Here is a 21088-nt window from a genome sequence, read left to right as displayed (position 1 = left end):
TTGGGAATTTAGAGAAAAAAAAATTATACCTAAAGCAAGCAGAAGGAAATAAATAATAAAAATTAGAGATAAATCAATGACTAAAAACAGCAAATTAATAAAGAAAATCAGAAAATCAATAAAACCAAAAGCTAGATTTTTGATCTTTAAAAATATCAATAAAATAGGTAAATATCCAGGAAACCAAGAAAAGACGACATTACCAATATCAAAATTAAATTATTAACATCAAAAATAAAATATCACCATATATGCCATGGACATTAAGGGATAATAAAGAATACCAAAGACAAGTGTGTGCCCACAAATTGGATAACTTAGATGAAATAGACCAATTCCTTAAAATGTACAAACTACAAAAATTCATGCAAGCAGGGGTGCCTGGGTGGCTCAGTCGGTTGAGCAGCCGACTTCGGCTCAGGTCATGATCTCGCAGTCCGTGAGTTCAAGCCCCGTGTCAGCCTCTGTGCTGACAGCTCGGAGCCTGGAGTCTGTTTCGGATTCTGTGTCTCCCTCTCTCTGACCCTCCCCCGTTCATGCTCTGTCTCTCTCTGTCTCAAAAATAAATAAACGTTAAAAAAAAATTTTTTTTTAAATTCATGCAAGCAGAAATAAATCATCTAAATAGCCTTGTTATCTATTAAAGAAATTAAATCAATAAAAAATAATCTTTCAAAAAAGAAAAAAAGAAACCGGGGCCAGATGGATTCACTGATAAATTCTACTATACATCTAAAGAAGAAATAATCCCAATCCTCCACAATTTTTTTCTGGAAATAGAAGTAGAGGGGAAAGTTCCTAACACATTCTATGAGGCCAACATAATCCTGTTAATACCCAAACCAGACAAAGACATTACAAGAATGGAACTATCTCATGAATACTGACTTAAAAATCCTTAACAAAATATTAGCAAATCAAATCCAAAAATGTATAATAAAGAATTATACTCCACAATCAAGTGGAATTTATTCCAGATATGCAAAACCAATTCAACATTTGAAAGTCAATCATTATAATCCACCATATAAGCATACCAAAGAAATAAATCATAGGATCTTTTAAACTGAAGCAGAAAAAGCATCTGAGAAAATCCAGGGCCCATTCATGATAAAACTCTCAGCAAACTAGGAATAGAGAGCAACTGTGTCATCGTGGTAAAGAACATATACAAGACTCTATACTTTACATAATATTTAATGATAACAGACCAGATGTTTTCCTCCTGAGGCTGTGAGCAAGGCAAGGATGTCCTCTCTCACCATTCCTATTCAGCCTCATAATGGAAGTCCTAGCTAGTACAATAAGACAAGAAATAGAAATAAAGATTATACAGATTGGGAAGCAATAAATAAAATGGCCTTTATTCACAGAATACCAAATATTCTACAAAAAAAAAGAAGAAGCTATTATAACTATCAAGTAAATGTAGTAAGTTCCAGGATACAAGATCAATATAAATAGCAAGTTCCTTTTCTACATACCATCAATGAATAATTGAAATTTGGAATTTGAAATTTGAAAATAAAGCAATTTACCATAATTCCAAAAATAACAAAATACTCAGGTTTAATATTTCAGCTTAAAAAAGATGTATAGGTGGAAAACTACAAAACACGGATTAAAGAAATTTTTACAGTCTAAATAAACAGGTGAGCCTGGGTGGTTGGTTGAGCACCCAGCAAAAGAAAATCTACATAACCATGGGTTTGATGGTGAGTTTTGATATAACACCAGAAGCATGATCCATGAAAGAAAAAGTCAATAGCCTTAATTTATCAAAATGTAAAACTTCTACTCTATGAAATAAACTGTTGCAATAATGAAAAGATAAACCACAGATTGGGAGAAAATATACATATCTATTAAAAAACTGTATCTAGAATATGTGAGAAACTTAAAACTTTGAAAAAAAACTCACACAACTCAATTTAAAAATGGGCCAAAGATATGAACATACACCCTACCAAAGAAGACACACAGATGGAAGATAAGCATATGAAAAGATATTCAATGTTATATGTCATCAAAGAAATGCAAATTATAAATTTTGAATACTAACCCTTTATCAGATAAGTCATTTGCAAATATCTTCCCCCCATCCTTAGGTTGCCTTTTAGTTTTGTTGATTGTTTCCTTCACTGTGCAGAAGCTTTTTATCTTGATGAAGTTCCAATAGTTCATTTTTGCTACAGTATCATGCTAAGCGAAATCAGTCACTCAGAGAAAGACAAATACCATATGATTTTACTCATATGTGGAATTTAAGAAACAAAACAGATGAACATAGGGGAAGGAAAAAAGAGAGAAAGCGAGGGAGAAAAGCAAACCATAAGAGACTCTTAACTATAAAGAACATACAGGGTTGACGGAGGGAGGTGGGCAGGGAATGGGCTAAATGGGTGATGGGTATGAAGGAGGGCACTTGTCGTGATGAGTACTGGGTGTTATATGTAAGTGATTAATCATTAAACTCTACTCCTGAAACCAATATTATCCTATATGTTAACTAACTAAAATTTAAAGAAAACCTTGAAACAAACAAAAAAGAAATGCAAATTAAAACAATGAGAGCCAACAAATTGGGCAATCTGGAAGAAATGGATAAATTCCTAGAAACATGCAAACTACCAAAACTGAAACAGAAAGAAATGGAAAATTTGAACAGACCCATAACCAGCAAAGAAATTGAATCAGTAATCAAAAATCTCCCAACAAACAGAAGTCCGGGGCCAGATGACTTCCCAGGGGAATTCTACCAGACATTTAAGGAGAGTTAATACCTATTTTTCTCAAACTGTTCCAAAAAATAGAAATGGAAGGAAAACTTCCAAACCCATTCTATGAAGCCAGCATTACTTTGATTCCAAAACCAGATAAAGACCCCCACTAAAAAGGAAAATTACAGGCCAATATCCCTGATGAACATGGATGCAAAAATTCTCAACAGATACTACCAAACTGAATCCAACAGTACATTCAAAGAATTATTCACCATGATCAAGTGGGATTTATTCCTGGGCTGCAGGGGTGGTGCAATATTCACAAATCAATGTGATACATCGCATTATTAAAAGAAAGAATGACCCTCTCAACAGATGCAGAAAAAGCATTTGACAAAATAGAGCTTCCATTCTTTTTTTTTTTTTTTTAAACGTTTATTTATTTTTGAGACAGAGAGAGACAGAGCATGAACGGGGGAGGGGCAGAGAGAGAGGGAGACACAGAACCGGAAGCAGGCTCCAGGCTCTGAGCCATCAGCCCAGAACCTGACGCGGGGCTCGAACTCATGGACCGCGAGATCGTGACCTGAGCTGAAGTCGGACGCTTAACCAACTGAGCCACCCAGGCGCCCCTAGAGCTTCCATTCTTGATAAAAACCCTCAACAAAGTAGGAATAGAGGGAACATACCTCAAAATCGTAAAGGCCATATACGAAAGACCCACAGTTAATATCATCCTCAATGGGGAGAAACTGAGAGCTTTTCCTCTACGATCAGGAACAAGACAGGGATGTCCATTCTCACCATTGTTATTCAACATAGTACTGAAAATCCTACCCTCAACAATCAAACAACAAAAAGAAATGAAAGGCATCCAAATCAGCAAGGAAGAAGTCAAATTTTCACTCTTCTCAGATGACATGATATGCTATGCAGAAAACCTGGAAGACTGCATCCAAAAACTGCTACAACTGATACACAAATTCAGCAACATTGCAGGATATAAAATCAAGGTACAGAAATCTGTTATATTTCTATGTAACAATAATGAAGCAGCAGCAGAAAGAGAAATTAAGGAATCGATCCCATTTACTATTGCACCAAAATCCATAAGATACCTAGGAATAAACCTAACCAAAGAGGTAAAAGATCTATATTCTGAAAACTATTGAATACTCATGAAGGACAGTGAAGATGACACAAAGAAGGGAAAAACATTCCATGCTCATGGATTAAAGACAGTCTGGAAACAAAGACAGTCTCTTCAACAAATGGTGTTGGGAAACTGGACAGCAACATTCAGAAGATTGAACCTAGACCATTTTCTTTCACCATACAGAAAAGTAAATTCAAAATGGATGAAAGACCGCAATGTGACATAGGAAACCATAAAAATCCTAGAAGAGAACACAGGCGCAACCTCTTTGACCTTGGCCGGAGCAACTTCTTACTAGACACATCTCTGGAGGCAAGGCAAATAAGCAAAAATGAACTATTGGGATATCATCAAGATTTAAAACAAAAAACAAAAACCAAAAACTTTGGCACAGTAAAGGAAACAATCAACAAAACTAAAATGCAGCCTACAGAATGAGAGAAGATATTTTCAAATGATATATCTGATAAAGGGTTAGTATCCAAAATCTATAAAGACTTATAAAACTCAACACCCAAAACACAAATAATCCAAGTAAGAAACAGGCAGAAGACATGAATAGGTATTTTTCCAAAAAAGACATCCAGGTACCAACAGACACATGAAAAGATGTTCAACATCACTCATCATCAGGGAAATACAAATCAAAAGGACAATGAGATACCCCCTCACACATGTCAGAATGGCTAAATAACAACACAGCAAACAACAGATGTTGGCAAGGATGTGGAGAAAGGGGAACCCTTTTATACTGTGGGTGAGAAAGCAAACTGGTACAGCCACTTTGGAAGACAGTATGGGGGTTCCTTAAGAAGTTAAAAATAGAAACACCCTTTGACCCAGTAGCTACACTACTAGATATTAACCCAAAGGGTCCAAAATTACAGATTCAAAGGAGCACATGGACCTCAATGTTTATAGCAGCATTATCAACAGTAGTCAAACTATGGAAAGAGCCCAAATGTCCTATATATAATGAATATTAGTTGGACATGAAGAAGAACAAAGTCTTGCCATTTGCAATGACATGGATGGACCTAAAGTATATTATGCTAAGCAAAACAAGTCAGTCAGAGAAAGACAAATATCATATGATTTCATCCATATGTGGAATTTAAGAAAGAAAATAGAAGAACATAGGGGAAGGGGGGGGAAGAGAGGGAAGCAACTATAAGAGACGTTTAACTATAGAGAACAAACAGGGTTGGAGGGAGGTGGGTGGGAGATTGTATTAAGGAGGGCACTTATGTTGAGCACTGGGTATTATATATAAGTGATGAATCACTAAATTCTACTCCTGAAACCAAATAGTACACTATATGTTAACCAACTAGAATTTCAATAATAATTTGGAAAAAACAAACAATGAGATAGCACAAAACATCTATTAGAGTGACTAAAATCTGAAAAATTGACACTATCAATTGCTGGCAAAGATGTGGAATGATAAGAACTCTCATTCTGTGCTGGTGAAAATGCAAAGTGGTACAGACACTTTGGAAGACAGTTTGACACATTCTTGCCGAGCTGAACCTAATTTTACCACACGATCTACAATTGTACTATGAGGTACTTTTTTCTTTCACTGATTTGAAAATACGTCCACACAAAAACTTCATGCAAATGTCTATAGAAGCTTTATTCATAATCGCCCAAACTGGAAGCAACCAAGATATCCTTCAATGGGTAAATGGCTAACTAACCATGTATCATAGTATTCCATATAGAATACTGTTCAGGGATAAAAAAAAAAAAGAGCTATAAAGCCACATAAAAGTAAAGATGAGCCTTAAATGCATGGTGTTAAGTATAAGAAAACAGTCTGAAAAGGTTATCTGTGCATGATCCCATCTTTATGACCCTCTGGAAAAATAAAAACTGTGTAGATAGTAAACATATCAGCCATTGATAGGAGTTCAGGGGTGAGAGAAGATTAAATAGGTGAGGTACAGATAATTTTTAGGGCAGTGATACTAATCTGTGATACTGTAAAGGTATGCACTTGTTGAAACCCACAGGATTTTATAGAACAAAGAGTGTACTTTAATTATATGCAAATTTTAATAAATTATTTAGAAATTCAAGGGAACCTAATATGGAGTACATAGTATGACAAAAGAATCTAACTTTTGTAATAATGTAATAATGGAAATCCATGTAATAATGTATTAGAATTGGAGACATCAGCATAAATTTGTGTTTTAGCTTAATTTAGACACAGATAGCTACATACAGATATATTTGTAGATATGTCTGTATAGACAGTACACACATATATCTCTTTGCTTTGCCAGCTGAGAAGGCCTAGAAGCAAAGATTATCCCAGTAGCAACGGCCATACCTAGTACCCAGATCTTGGTTTCTAATATCATTTTCCAGTGGAAGCAACCAGAGCTTCTCGGAGAAAAGTGCCTGGGTCTTGGGCTGTTACAGAAAATATACAGCATGAACCTGTAGTATCTTATAGTGCTAAACAGTAAGGAAGAACTAAAACAAACAAAAACCCATGTACCATGATGTGAAATATGTTAAGGGACACAGGAGCCAAGAAAAAGAGATCCAGGGGCTAGATCTGGAAGAATTTAAGTAAAAAAATAAATTAGGGTTGAATTACTTAACCCATAGTATATCTGTGAGTCCATATTGATATAAACAAATGATTGAATAAATAAATGGGGGTAAAAACAGACAAATCTTCCATGCAGAGGAATTCCAAATAATTTATTTAGACATCTGCCTCAAGCAGAGAAGGCGTAAGTTCCCACTCCTCAAGTAGGCTTTCCATGGTGACTCTTTCCAGAGTATATATAGTATGAAAAAACGAAGGGAGTAATTTAACAGTGGAAAAACCTGGCCAACATCATCTCAGCAGGGCAACCAAAGTCAATCTTAACAGTGATATCATGTTGATAGTATGTATCCTTGGTATATGTGGTCATCTTCCTCCTAAAATCCATAATCCCAATCTAATCATGAGAAAACCCTCAGGTAGACCCAATGTAGGGACATTCTATAAAACACCTGACCAGTACTCCTCCAATCTATCAAGCTCATCAAAAATGAGGAAAGTATTTTTGGGATGAGCACTGGGTGTTGTATGGAAACTAATTTGACAATAAATTTCATATATTAAAAAAAAAAAATGAGGAAAGTCTGAGACATGGCCACAACCAGGATCCAAAGGACATATAACAATTGTGAGTAACGTGGTTTCCTGAATGGAATCCTAGAACAGAAAACTACATTACGCAAAAACTAAGGAAGTGTAATTATGGACATTAGCTAATAATAACACATAAACATTGGTTAATTATTCATAATAAAGGTAAGATATCAATAATAGGGGAAATCAAGTGTGTCTAAGTCCAATGTCAGAGGCTGGAACAGGTAACCCCTCCTGGAAGAGCATTGTAAAGTTTGGTGATAAAAGGCACGAATACAAAGAAGATGAGGAATCATAACCTCCTTCAATATGATATGTACCTTAACTTAAAGATTTCCCTCCCATCTCTTTTACTTTGTCCTTACAATTTATTTGACAAAGGTTGTTTTTTCTAGAAAGACTCTTACAATATGGATTTTGCTGGCTGAAGCCTCATGGAGTAGTGTAACATATCTGTGGCTGCTGGATTACCTATAAATTGAAGGTGGCATCCAGATGCTTGATCAGATGTTGGTTCCTGCCTTTGATGGGTCTCTCAGTAGTTCTGTGTTCTTTCAGCAGAAGGCATAGTGCCTAGTTGTCTCTTTTTTGAATATGTTACCAGCCAGTCTTGATGCTCCATTACCTAGATCTTAAGGAATGGCATACTGGTGAAATTTTTTTGTTTTATTTTAACTCTAAAATCAACTTTATTGAGGTATAATTTACACACAATGAAAACTAACAGTTTTAAAATGAAGGAAAAAACCCTGCCAATATAAAAATGCATGGTTGTAACAGTTCCTTGGATTTCTGCTATTTTATACACAAATGAAAGCATTATGTACACACTCTTCTCACCTTCTTTCCCCTTTATTTAGAAAGAACAAAATACTGAGCATAAGTTCTCAAGGAATCAACAAAACTGGGGGAAAATATATCTGTTTTCCTGTTCACTGATATCACTGGCAATCTTCACATAAGTGAAAGTAACCTTAACCTTCAGACTGAAATATATATTTCTAGGTCTCTGACATATGTAGCTTATCACAGTTTAAAAAACCTTTTTACATTTGTTTTTCCCATTTAGCACAAATAACCACATCAGAAGAAGCCTCCACTGATAATAATGCCATGAGCTATATTGAATTTGGACATAAGGGAGTTGGGGAAGAGGGAAGAAGGTAAGAAATAGCCATAGAAATAAAATGAACATGTGTGTGTATGATAGGGAGAAGATGAAGGAGACATTCTGGCAAAGCTGATAATCTCAGATAGAAATTGTCAATATTGGTTGAAAAAGACATTCAGTTTCTTAAGCCTTGAAAATACTCACATAGCCAGGACCAATAAAAATATATGGAAGCCTATTCACAAACAACAACAAACTCTCTCCATGAAAATCAGATGGAGAAGCAAAAAAAGAAAATGAGCTCAATTTATTTTCCCAAGTCAGACTTTTACCCTTTTTCAGATTTATCTGCATTGGCAGAGAAGAGATAAAACACAGGCTCATGAGGAAGAAAGATCTGGCATTAAGTCCCAATTCTACCATGTGACCTTGGGCGATTCGCAAGCCTCTGTGCTCTAATTACCTTATTTGAATAATGAGGAAATAATGTCTATTTCCTAGGACTGTACAAGAGGCAAAATGAAATGATACACAGAATATTCTGGGACAAGTATTATTTCTAATGAAAGCTCAGCACCTACAACACTGTATAGCCACCAGGGCCTAATCATTAAGGTCCTTGGGAGCATTTTCTCTCCAGAGTTCAGAAACTGTTTCTGAGCAGAAAAAAAACTTATGATTCGATTTGACTTCAATAACTTCTTCAGCAAAAACAAACTGGCAAATAGGTTATACAACTATTTGCATTTCATACCACTATGAAAATTGGCATTGGATACAATTCAGACAAAAACAATTAAAGCAGAAAAAAAGTTCTTTATCATTAAAAAAAAGGGGGTTCCTCCTTTCTGTCCATGTTTTTAAGTCCTGTCTCCAAACAGGACTTCAATGATAATTTTGATACAAAGTTTTTAAATGTGTTTGGTTATCAAATGTTACTTATACAAGTTACACAGTAGAGATTATTAATATATTTATATTTTAACACAATTACACATTCTCTATGAATAAATACCAGTAGCAGTAAGTCATAATTTTTACTTCAGGGACTCATAACATCTCCTCCCAAAAATATAACATTAAGCAGGAAAAGGAAATTATCAAGTGATATGGAGAGTATCATTTCATTTACATCAATTTTTTACCTTAAAAAAATACTATTTAGTGTTTTACCATTCATACTACACACACACACACACACACACACACACCCGCACAAGACAAATACCAATCTCCTCTGGGGAGGGACAGGAAAGGGAATAGGAAGAGGCTTCAAATGTATCTATATTTTTTTCTTAACAAATATCTGAAGCACAAATGCTAAATATTCATATTTGATAAATCGAGGTGTTAGGAACAAAGATGTTATATTATTCACTACGCTTTGCTATGTTATGCAATAAAGTTTTAAATTATTATAATTAGAACAATGGATACACATAGAATAAAAATCCTTTAAGAAAAAATAAAGCGTATGGGGCGCCACCTGGATGGCTCAGGTGGTTGAGCATCTGACTTCAACTCAGGTCATGATCTCGTGGTTCCTGAGTTCGAGCCCAACATCGGACTCTGTGCTGACAGCTCAGAGCCTGGAGCCTGCTTCAGATTCTGTGTCTCCTCCCCTCTCTGCCTCCCCCCACCCCCGCCTGCCACACTCTCTCTCTCTTTCAAAAATAAATAAACATTAAAAATTTTTCAAAAAAATTAATAAAGGGTACAATACGAAAATGTAGTTTCCTAATCCATCCCTACCATGAGGTCCGCTTACCACTCATCCTAATTTTATTAATTTTAGGAACAATCCATTAACCTTCTCCTATAAAAGACAAAAGAATTAGCTCCCAGACTTCCAATCTGTTGGTCATTACTCAGTCACTCTTTAAAAGTTTAAGCGAGTTAAGTTACTTTTTGTAAGATATTCATCAATTACATGGCCGGACATCTCTACACGACACCCTAGTTCTTAGCATTTAAAATCTTTTTGGTACTTTTTTTTTTTTTTTTACAACACAAATATGTTTTGGGGAAGGAAGGAAAGTAGGTGAACTGGAAGCTAACAGTCATTTTTTAAAATTGTGGTAAAGTACACATAAAATCTATCATTTTAACCACTTTTTTAAAAAAATTTAAGTTTATTTATTTAGAGAGAGAGAGCACTCGCGTGCACATGCAAGGGAGGGTCAAAGAGAAGGAGAGACAGAATCCCACGCAGGCTCCACATCATCAGCACAGAGCCTGATGTGGGGTTTGAACTCAGGAACAGTGAGATCATGACCTGAGCCGAGATCAAGAGTTCAACGCTTCACTGATTGCACTACCCAGGCCCCCCTCATTGTAACCATTTTCAAGTGTATATAGTTCAGTGGTATCAAAGACCTTCACAGTGTTGTGCAGCTGTCCCCACCGTCTCCAGGACTCTTTTCATCTTGCAAAACTGAAACTCTGTAACCATCATTAAAAAGAAAACCAAGGGGAGTACGGGAGTGCATGGGTGGCTCAGTCCATTAAGCGTCAGACTCTTGATAATTGGCTCAGGTCATGATCTCATGGTTTATGGGATAGGCCCACGTTGGGCTCCATGCTGACAGCACAGAGCCTGCTTGGGATCCTCTCCCTTCCTCTCTCTCCCACTCACATGCACACATGGATTCTCTCTCAAAACAAATAAATAAACTTTAAAACAAAACAAACAACAACAACAAAAACATGGGCCCAAAGTGGTATGATTTAAGTTAAAGCCCCAAGTAAACGAAGACTTAATACCTAAACTAACTGAAGTTTCAACCTCCCAGGAAGGTAACCTTTAACCATTCATCATGGGAATTTCCTGGTCAGCTCTAAGAAATTTACTGATAGACTCCTTATGTTCTTCCAGGAGGGCAGCCTTGCCCTACTAAAACAACGGATTCTTTGCTAATAATTTCCATTTTCCCCCTCGCTCTCTACCTTTAAAAACCTTTCCTCTTCTGTAGCCCTTTGAAGCTCCCTTCTACTCACTAGATGGGCCACTGCCACATACAATGAATCGATTAATAAAGCCAATTAATTCTTTAAATTTACTTGGTGAATTTTTGTTATTTAATACCATTAAAAAAATAACTTCCTTTTTCTCTCATGCCCTAAGTCCCTGGCAACCACCATTCTACTTCCTTTATCTGTGAATTTGACCTACTCTAGATACTCATGGAAGTGGAATCACAGTATTTGTCTTTTGTGACTGGCTTATTTCACGTAGTATGTCTTCAAGGTTCCATCTGCAGTATAGCATGTGTCAGAATCTCCTTCGTTTCTTTTTAAAATTTTTTTAATGTTTATTTTTTGAGAGAGAGAGACAGACAGAATGTGAGCAGGAGAGGGACAGAGACAGAAGGAGACACAGAATCCGAAGCAGGCTCCAGACTCTGAGCTGTCAGCACAGAGCTTGACGCGGGGCTCGAATCCACAAACCGTAAGATCATGACCTGAGCCGAAGCCAGATGCTTAACCGACTGAGCCACCCAGGCACCCCAGAATCTCCTTCATTTCTAAAGCTGAATAACATTTCATTGTATGTACAAACCACATTTTTTTATCCATTCATCTGTCACTTGACACTTGCATTGCTTCCACCTTTGGGCTACTATGAAGAATGTTGGGGATGCAAATATCTCTCTGAGACCCTATTATCAATTCTTTTGGATATAGTACACCCACAAGTAAATTTCTGGATCATGCAGTAATCATATTTTTAATTTCCATAGTAGCTGCACTATTTTACACTCCCACCAAAGTGTACAAGTGGGCCGATTTCTCCACGTTCCCACCACACTTATTTTCTAGTTTTCTATGGTAGCCATCTTAATGTACACGAGATGGTATCTCATTGTGGTCTTATTTGCATTTTCATAATGGTTAGTCACCTTGAACATCCTTTTGTGTGCTTACTGGCCACTTGTGTATCTTCCTTGGAGAAATGTCTTAAAGTCCTTTGGCCATTTTTTTTTTTAACCTTTATTTTTGAGACAGAGAGAGACAGAGCATGAACAGGGGAGGGGCAGAGAGAGAGGGAGGCACAGAATCGGAAGCAGGCTCCAGGCTCTGAGCCATCAGCCCAGAGCCCGACGCGGGGTGACCTGAGCTGAAGTCAGAAGCTTAACCGACTGAGCCACCCAGGCACCCCCCTTTGGCCATTTTTTAATCAGTTTGGTTTTTTTCTTGTTGAGTTCCAGGGGCGGTTATATATTCTAGATATTAACTCCTTATCAAGTGCATGATTTGAAAATATTTTCTCCCATTCTATGGGTTGCCTTTTCACTCTATTGATTTTTTTTCCTTCTGTGCACAAATTTTTAACTTTAATGTACTACAATTTATCTGTTTTTTTTCTTTTGTTGACTATCCTTTTGGTGTTGTATCCAAGATATCTTTTCCAAATCCAATGTGCATGAAGCTTCTCCTTTTTGTTTTGGTTTTTTTCTAAGACTTTTGTAGTTTTAGCTTTTACATTTAGGTCTTTGATCCATTTTGAATTAGTTTTTGTATATGGTGTAACATGAGAGTTCAACTTCGTTATTTCCATGTGTATATCCAATTTCTCCCAACACTTTTTAACAGAATAGCCTTTCCTCATTTAATGGTCTTGACACTCTTGTCAAAATCATTTAATTTCCATATATGTGAGAGGTTATCTCTGGGCTTTGTATTCTATTACATTGGTTTATATATCTTTATGCCAGCTCCACATTATTTTGGTTACTGTGGCTTTGTAATACATTTTGAAATAAAGAAATGTGAGACCTAATATTTTGTTGTTTTTCAAGATCATTTTGGGCATTCAGGGTCCACTAAGATTCTATATGAACTTTATGATGAGTTTTTCTGTTTTTGTAAAAACACCTTCAAGGTTTTGATATGCATTGCGTTAAGTCTGTAGATTACTTTGGTTAGTATCAACATCTTAATAGTATTAAATCTTTTGGTCCGTGAATATTGATGTCTTTTCGTTTGTTTGTTTCTAAGTGTTTTCAGCAATATTTTGTAGTTTTTGGTATCAAGTCTGTCACCTCCTTGAATAATTAGATTTTTTATTTTTCTTGATGTTATTTTAAATGTAATTTTTTCTTAATTTCTTTTACAAATTGCTCCTTGTTTAAGTATATAGAAAATTCCAATTTATACACTTTGTGTGTAAGTTTTGTACCCTGTAACTTTGCTGAATTGTCTAGGACTTGTATTACCATGTCGAATAGGAATGGTTCCAGAGGACATCCTTGTCTTTTTCCTAATCTTATAGGAAAAGATTTCAGTCTTTCACCAATGAGTATGATGTCAGTTGTGGAGCTTTCAAATACGGCTTTCATTATGATGACTTAGTTTCCTTCTATTACTAGGTTTTTTTAAGTGTTTTCATTTTGAAAAGTGTATTGAATTTTGTCAAACTATTTTTCTCCACCAATTGTGATGTGGGTCTTTTTTTCATTCTGTTAATGTAGTGTATTACAATGATCCATTTTTGTATGTTAAACATATGTTTCACTTATAATTGTAATCCAAGAATAAATCCCACTACATCATGGTGCATAATCCTTTTAATTTGCTGTTCAATTCTGTTTGCTTACATTTTGTTAAGGATTTTTGCATCAATATTCATCAGGGATATTGGTCTGTAGTTTTCTTTTATTGTCTTCGTCTGGTTTGGATGATCAGGGTAATGTTGCCTTCATCAAATGAGTCTGAAATTGTTCCCTCCTCTTTAGTTCTTTGGCAGATTTTGAGAAAGATTGGTATTAGTTCTTCTTTAAATGTTTGGTAGAATTCACCAGTGAAGCCATATGGTTCTGGACTTTTCTTTGTTTGAGTGTTTTTGATTACTAATTCAATTTCCTTACTAGTTATAGATCTGTTAAGGTTTTCTATTTCTCCATGATTCAATCTTGGTTGGATGTACGTTTCTAGAAATTTATTCATCTAGGTTATCTGATTTGTTGATGCATAATTGCTCACAGTACTTTTTTTCTGTAAAATTGGTTGTAATTTTCCCTCTTTCATTTCTGATTTTAGTTTTCTGAGCCTTCATCTTTTATTTTTAGTAAATCTATCTAAAGTTTTGTCAATTTTGTTAATCCTTTGGAAGAAACAACTCTTGGTTTCAGTGATTTTTCTCTGCTGTTTTCCTCTATTTTATTTACCTCTGTTCCAATCTTTATTATTTTCTTCCTTATGCCAACTTATATTTAGTTCTTTTTTTTTTTTAATTTTCTTAAGGTGTAAATTTAGGTAACTAATTTGAGAACTTTTTAAAATTTAAATGTTTACAGTATAAACCTCCTTCTTAACACCTCTTGCATTTTTGTTGCAACCCATAACTCTTCCTGTGTTATATTTTCATTTATATTTATCTCAATATATTTTCTAATATCTCCTATAATTTCTTCTTTGACTATTGGTGTTAACAGTATATTGTTTAATTTCCACATATTTATTAACTTTTCAGTTTTCTTTCTGTTGTTTATTTCTATTTTCATTTCTTTGTGATCAGCAAAGACATACAGAAAAGACATACAGAAAAGAACTAACAAAATGGCAATAGTAAGTAAAAGTAAGTAAAAGAATGATTTTAATCTTTTAAAATCTATTAAGACTTGTTTTGTGGCCTAACATAAATTCTATCCTGGAAAATGTTATTTGTGCATTTGAGAAAAAAGTATATTCTGCTGTTATTACATTGGGTGACCTGTATATATCTGTTAGCCACGCTTGATCTATACTGTCATTCAAATGACTCTTTTTCCTTATTGATTTTTCTCTCTTGTTGTTCTATCTATTATTGAAAATGGGGCACTGAAGTCTGCTACTATAATTATAAGCTGTCAGTCTCCCCCTTCAATTCTATTTTTGTTGCATTTATTTAGGAACTCTGATGCTGGTGCATATATGTTTATAATTTCTATATTTTCTTTGTGAATTGACCTTTGTCATCTTTAAATAATGTTCTTCTTTGTCTCTTGTAAGGATTTTATTTAAAGTCTATGTTTTCTGATGTTAATATAGCCACCCCCATTGTCTTTTGGTTACTATTTGCTTGGAATATCTTTTTTTCATCCTTTCACTTTCTACCTATGTATGTCCTTACATCTAAGGTAAGTCTCTCATAGCAGATAGTTAGATCCTTTTTTAAAATCCATTCTGTCAATCTATAAATCTGTGTTTTATGACTGGAGAGATTAATCCATTTACATTTAAAATAATTACTGAGAGGGAAGTACTTACTATTGCCATTTTGTTAGTTCTTTTCTGTATGTCTTGAAGCCTTTCTGTCTCTTATTTCCTCCCTTACTACATTCTTTTGTGTTTGGTTGATATTTGTAATGACATATTTTGATTACCTTCTTTTAAAAAAAATTCTTTTTGAGAGAGAGACAGTATGAGCAGGGGAGCGACAGAGGGAGAAAGAGAGGAAGGGGGAAGAGAGGGGGGGAGGGAGAGAAAGAGAGAGAGAATGAATCCCAAGCAGACTCCACACTGTCAGTACAGAGCCCTACATGGGCTTGATCCCATGACCATGACATCATGACCAAGCCCAAATCAAGAGTCATACATTCAAAAGACTGAATCATCCAGGAGCCCACATTCTGATTACCTTCTAATTTCCTTTTGTATATATTCTACAGATATTTTCTTTGTGGTTACCACGGAATTACATATAATATCCTAAGTCCATAACAATCTATTTTAAGGTGACAACAACTAAACTTCAGTTGCATACAAAAACACTATTCCTTTACTCCTTTGTCCCCCCACTACTTTGTTATTATTGCCACAGATTATACATTTATATATTATGCATATATTAACATAGATTTATAATTAGTTTTATGTTCTTATCTTTTAAATTCTACAAAGTAATAAATGGTAGAGTTTGGACCAAAATTATAACAATATAGGTTTTCATATTTCTCCATGTGTTCACCTTTATTGGAGAATTATATATGATTGTATGGTTTTGGGTTACTCTCTAGCACTCTTTTATTTCATCCTGAAGAAATCCCTTTTGCGATTCTTGTAGGGCAAGTCTAGTGGTAATTAACTCCCTCAGCTTTTGTTTCTCTGGAAGCATCTTAATTACTCTGTCATTTTTGAAGGTCAGTTTTGCCATATATAGAATTCTCAGTTGACAGGTTTTTTTCTTTCAGCACTTTCAATACAACATTGCATGGTCTTTGGGTCTGCAGGGTTTCTGCTGAGAAACACACTCATAATCTCAAGAATCCCTTGTATGTGAAGAATTTTTCCCTTGATGCTTTCAATATTTTTGGTTTTGACTTTCCACAGTTTGATTATATTGCATCTTTTTTGTGGGTCTCTTTTGAGTTTACTGGGACTTTGTTGTGCCTCTTGTATTCTATTTCCATGTCTTTCCTCAAATGTGCAAATGTTCCAGCCACTATTATTTCTTCAGATAAGCTTTCTGCCCCTTCTTCTCTCTGTTCTCCTCAAATTCCCATAATGTATACACTGATCCACTTGTGGTGTCCTATAAGTCCTTAGGCACTGTTCACTTTTCTTCATTCTTTTCTCTTTTTGGTTCTCAGATTTGATAATTTCAAATGACTTGTCTTTAACTTTGCCAATTATTTCTTCTGCCTGCTCAAGCCTGCTGTTTAAATGCTCTAAATTTTTAATTTTGTTGTATTTTTCAGCTCAGGAATTTTTGTTTGGCTTGTTTTTACAATTTCTATCTGTTGATATTCTCATCTTGTTCATGTCTTGTTTTCCTTATTTCCATTACTTCCCTGTGTTCTTTTATCTTACTGGGCATATTTAAGACAGTGGTTTTAAAATATTTATCAAATAAGTCTGAAGCCTGTGTTTCTTTAGGGTCAGTTTCTGGAGATTTCTTTTCTCCCTTTTGAATGGGCCATGTTTCACTATTTCTTTGTATGCTTTATGATCTTTTGCTGTGTGTGTGTGTGTGTGTGTGTGTGTGTGTGTGTGTGTGTGTTTTATCCTATTCCCCTATATTCATGGCTGCTTTTAAATACCTTAATTTCCCTAAAAGTTTCACCCCATTTCTTTTTCAAGGACTTAGGTGTTCTATTGTATTCCTCTGCCTCTAATTTCTTGCCCCAAAGAAATTCATCCCTAATGCTCTTTTGCATCATGGTTCCTGCTAGTGTTTTTAACAAACTCCAACCTGATAGCCGAACTATTCCATTGCTCCCATAAGTGCTCCAAGTCAGGCAAGACAGAAACCATTCATTTGGGCAGCACCATACAAGATAGAACATCGCAAGTAAGTTCTAGTTTCTTTCCCATTCTGAACGAAGAATTGGGAACTGATTGTCTTCCTCCTACACCACAGCAAGTAGGGACTGAGGCAAAGGTAAGCAAACACGCCATAAAATTTCCTACCATTTTGAGTGTGGCTTTTCCTTAGGTGGGAATTTATTAGGTTGCTGCAGATCCTTAACTGGTTTCTAGGGTTCCCGCAAAGCTATTCTGGTCAGTATGTTGTTGGTTACCAATGTTTCTGTGAGCTCCCTGGTTTGCCATCTTTTGTACTCATCTTTTCAAAAAACATAAATTGGTGAGATCTCTCCCATAAATTGGATTAAATTATTCAATGTCTTTCTGTTAAAATAAAATCCAAACTCCTTGACCTCCAGTCATAACGTGTCCCAAGCTCTGCTTTCCTTTCCAACATTAATTTGTTCCATTCTTTCTATTTCTCACTAAGCTTTAACCACAAGAGTCTTCTCTTAGTTCCAGAAATGCTCAAATTCTTCCTGCCTTGAGGTCTTCTCACTTTTTATCTAGAATATCCTTCCTTCCCTCTCTGCATTGCTAATGCCTGTGTTTTCTCCTGAAGTGTTATAAGGCCCCTCCTCAGAAATATGGTCCCTTACCTTTCAGATGACATGAGTCCCACTTCTATAGCATCACAGCACCAGGCAGTTTTCCTTTACAATGATATTTCAACTGTAAATATATAGTTTTAGGTGAGTTTTGGAGTGGTATTCACTCAATATAAATCTCCCCTAAAACCAATGAATTTTTTAGTAGAGTGAAAAGTTTCAGTGTTTATTGCTATGTCCACAGTACCCATGACAGTGCCTAGGGCATGGTACATACCCAAAATATTTTTGTTTGTTTCTTTGATGAATAAACAAAGCTTCTCATTTGTGTGTTTGCCTTGTTTTACTTGCTCTCCTCTTTAGTCCTGTAGAGCTACTGCTGTATACGGATTTCCATTCTACTTCTAGTATTTACAAACCAGACTAGACTGTTTCCATCAGCTTCCATCTCCATGTCTTACACTGGGCTGGCCTAGGGCAACATCACAAAGTAGCAAAGCTTTCCTTCTTCAGTGTCCTTTGCTCGCTTTAATCATTTTCTTTCCCTTCAGGTAGCCAGTGCTCTCATCCTGGGAAGAGGTAATTGCATTTATAAAATGACCTTGAGTTCCTACTAAATTCTGGACTTACTTCATCAAGAGGCCCTCTTAGTAGCAGACAGTGTATAAATACAAAGTGGAATTAGTCATGTCATTGACAGGCATGGAAAAAAGGTAATTTTAGAAGGAGCTTCTCTACAACTTTTAAGTAATAATGCAGAGTCTCTCTTGCTCAGTCTCATTCCTTCCTTCATTCCTTCATTCACTGCAATATTTTCAGCACCTACTACACGAAGAATATATGCAGCAAGGAGCAGTGCAGAGATTAATAAGATTTGATCTCCATCTTTAACTTCAGTCTAACAAAGTGGATACTTGAATAAACAATTACAATACATAGCCAATTATTAATTCATTCAACAAATATTTATTGAGAGCTTACTCTGTCAGGCTGTTGGGGAAACAAGTATGAAAAGAAATATCCTTGCACTCAAACATTTTACAATATAAAGGCAAACATACTTGCAAGCAATTACTGTTAAAATACATGCCAAGGTCTCACAGAAGTGGGAAGTAATAGCCTCATATAATTCTTTCAGCAACTTGGCTAACAAAGACAATTTCTATTGCTGTTGGTACCTTTAACAAATGACAAGGAGATAGGCCCCTTTTTTTCCAGAAGGGAACAGTACAATATAAAGGGAAAATTATGATGAAGGAAGACAAAAGAAACTATAAAACACAAAGAAAGAAATGTCAAGAGGATAAAAGGTTAGAGTAAAGGCACACTTAAACTTTTAATAAGGTCAAATGGGAACCAATTAAAAACAATAATACTTTCTCAATTCGGCTCCATAGCTAAAGGGCTGATGGGACTGTGCCAGGTCACTTGATTCAATTTCCTGCCTCTAGGCTTTACTTAGTTTCAACTATCCTGGGCAGTGACTGTGATGTTCCCACCAGTATCCCCTATTTTCTATGCAATAGCTTTCTTTTCACCAATTAAGCCACTTTGGGTTTTTTTACCTTGGCAGAAGAAACCAACAAAATCAGCTTCCATTTGTAATTTATTGCTTCTTCTAGGGCTTCTCAGAGGCAATATCTGGTGTAGACTTTAGTAACACAAGTGTAGCAAGACACAGACTGTCTAGAACACACCCCCTTAATCTTCATTGTAAAATTGCTATGAAGGATAGACTGTAAGAACCTGAAACATAGGGACATATCTTAACCAATTTTTGGAACCTTGAGGAAGTGATACTTAGAGTGTTTGAATTTTGTCATTTGTGTTAAGGGTCCAAATTATAAAATGTATAATATTTAAGGTCCCTCTCTGGGTTTATAGTATGTGTCTATAGATTCTGACATTTTATTTCTTCTTCAAGGAAAAATCAAAATATAAATTGTAGTGGATATTGTGATGCTCTGCCAAGATCCCACCTCGAGGCCTATTGATCCATTCCTTAGCTGTTCAACATCAAAGGGCTTTTGCGTTTGGATAAAACTGCCTCCTCGTTGTATTTTCTTAAATGTTTGATTTACACTTGATCTTAGCCAAAAGGCCGAGAAGCGATCTTAAATGTTTGATTTATTAAATAATTGTCAATAAACTTCATAAGTTAATCTTCCTTAAATATTTCAACTATTATTATAAAAATAACTGAATCCCCTTAAATGATTTAGAATAGACTTAAAAATTTAATTTTTTTAAACATTTCAAACACGTTAATAAGTAAAAAAACATAGAGAAATACAATGTTTTCAAAATGCACAACTATACTTAGACTTAATCTTGTTCTAGAACATTAACAACATGTGCCTGATTTATTTATTATTTCAGTACCTCCTTACATTTTGTTAGTGTTATGAAAATATTAACTTTGATACCATCCCAGAGTTTAAAAACACAATCTCAAAAATCTAAGGTTATAGAATTTGAGTTATCAACCAACTGGTCTTTAGTTCTTTCTCTCAAGATTACTTTGAAAAATTATGCAACTTTTACAAATTGCTTATTAAGTTATCAATTGCTGATTAAACTAATAAGATTTTTTTAATGTTTATTTTTGAGAGAGAGCATGAGCAGGGGAGGGACCGAGAGAGGCGGGCACAGAGGATCTGAAGCAGGCTCTGTGCTGACAACAGTGAGTCCAATGCGGGGCTCCAAACACACAAACCATGATATCATGAGCAGAGCTGAAGTCGGACACTCAACCGACTAAACCACTCAGATGCCCCATAACAAATAAGATTTTTATAACCATGATTTAAACTAGATTTGAGTTCTTTGTAACTGGTAGTTACTCTCCAAATGATGTATCCTTAAGGTTCACTTGGTTGGTGTTGACTAACACATGTCTCATATCAGCATTAAAATGCATGTATGTGCAATAGCACTCCAGTACCACTGAGCACACCCAGCACCCAAATCTTCGTTCCAAGATACCATGACCCAGTAAAAGAACCAGGGCTACTTGGAGAAGTTATTAACTCTACGGTTTGAGGAGAGAAAGTATAAGATGAGCCTGGAATTAGCTTACTGTGCCAGACAGTTAAAAAATTG

The 21088-nt window shown here is 35.5% G+C and overlaps 1 long non-coding RNA gene across 1 annotated transcript in view; it reads right to left on the bottom strand.

Moving 5' to 3' along the window:
- The window catches only part of LOC122217481, a 235454-nt gene that overhangs the window by 50505 nt on the left and 163861 nt on the right, over positions 1 to 21088 (bottom strand). The window contains exon 7 of the long non-coding RNA XR_006201524.1: positions 7514 to 7673. This is a non-coding gene — a long non-coding RNA (uncharacterized LOC122217481). The remainder of the gene's footprint in view (positions 1 to 7513; positions 7674 to 21088) is intronic.

This window comes from Panthera leo, chromosome B1 (assembly GCF_018350215.1).
Source record: "Panthera leo isolate Ple1 chromosome B1, P.leo_Ple1_pat1.1, whole genome shotgun sequence".
NCBI classification, from domain to species: Eukaryota; Metazoa; Chordata; class Mammalia; order Carnivora; family Felidae; genus Panthera; species Panthera leo.
This window is presented reverse-complemented; position numbering and strand designations above follow the sequence as displayed.